The following is a 1,422-nucleotide window of genomic DNA, read 5'->3' as shown; positions in this document are numbered from 1 at the left end:
CCTCCCAGGCATCTCCCACCAAGAGGCCCTCTGCAACCATGGATGGTCTTTTTAGAAAGAGCAAGTGCATGAGCCAGGAGCAGCCAACATTTACAGCAGCTGGAAGATGGGTTACTAACAAGAGCCATGCTGACCCACGCTGCTAAATTGTTGTGATCTGCAGGCTGAAAACACATGAGAAGTCTGGGTCCAATTCCTGGTCCAAACATAAAGTCTGGGGACAATGGCATGAGCCTGTAATCCTAATAACTAGGGAGGATTACAACACAGTGTGTCTCTGGTGGTATGGTGGTCAAGGTGCTGGACTCCCACATGGTCAACCATGACTCAAGTCCCAGACCTGATGGCTTGAAAAGGGGGTCCTCTTTTCTGGCTAGAACCATGGAATGTGTTCAAGAGAAGAAAAAGAAGGTTCCTGCTGTGGCAGAAACCAAGAAAAAGGCTCCCGTTGCAGCAGAAGCCACCAAGAAAAAGGTTCCTGCTGTGCTAGAAAAAGCAAAGGAATTTTGCAGAGATGAAGATCAAGCACCTGAGAAAGAAGTTTGCTCAAAAGATGCCTCGAAAGGCAAGGAGGAAGCTTATCTATGAAAAAGCTAAGCACTATCTTAAGGGGTATAGGGAGCTGTACAGAACTGGGATTCGCATGGCCAGGATGGCAAAATAAGCTGGCAACTTCTGTGTATCTGCAGAACCCAAATTGGCATTTGTCATCAGGATCAGAGATATCAATGGAGTGAGCCCAAAGGCTCGAAAGGTGTTACGGCATCTTCGTTTTCACCAGATCTTCAACGGCACCTTTGTTAAGCTCAACAAGGACTCAATTAACATGCTGAGAATTGTGGAACCATATATTGCATGGGGGTACCTGAACCTGAAGTCAGTAAATGAACTAATCTACAAACATGATTGTGGCAAAAACAATAAGAAGTGAATTGCTTTGACAGATAACTCTTCGATTGCTCAATTTCTTGGTAAACTTGGCATCATCTTCATGGAGGATCTGATTCATGAAATCTATACTGTTGGAAAATGCTTCAAATAAGCAAATAACTTCCTGTGGCCCTTCAAATTATCTTCTCCATGAGGTGGAATGAAGAAAAAGACCACCCATTTTGTAAAAGGTAGAGATGCTGGCAACAGGGAAGACCAGATCAACAGACTTATTAGAAGGATGAACTAAGGTATCCAACATGATTATTTTTGTAATTTGGTCAGTAAATAAACAGTGGCTGTTTTCAGACTGCAAAAAGAAAGAAGAAAAAAAGAAAATCACACTGGGTGTGTGTGCATGTGTGCCCAAGATCCCAGGAGGAGAATGGAGAAGGATTGTGGCATGACCATCCCCACTAAGGGGTGATTTCTTACTTCTTCTCTCTCTCTCTCTCTCTCCAGTGAGTCCATGTGCCCTATGGCAAAAACCTA

General features: G+C 43.9%; 1 pseudogene; it reads left to right on the top strand.

Moving 5' to 3' along the window:
• Positions 1 to 381: 381 nt before the first annotated feature.
• LOC106734826 (60S ribosomal protein L7 pseudogene) lies at positions 382 to 1,180 on the top strand (annotated as a pseudogene).
• Positions 1,181 to 1,422: the final 242 nt, after the last annotated feature.

Source organism: Tupaia chinensis, unplaced genomic scaffold (genome assembly GCF_000334495.1).
Source record: "Tupaia chinensis unplaced genomic scaffold, TupChi_1.0 Scaffold000228_1, whole genome shotgun sequence".
In the NCBI taxonomy this organism is placed as follows: Eukaryota; Metazoa; Chordata; class Mammalia; order Scandentia; family Tupaiidae; genus Tupaia; species Tupaia belangeri.
Note: the sequence above shows the minus strand (reverse complement) of the source record. Positions and strands in the feature narration are given on the sequence as shown.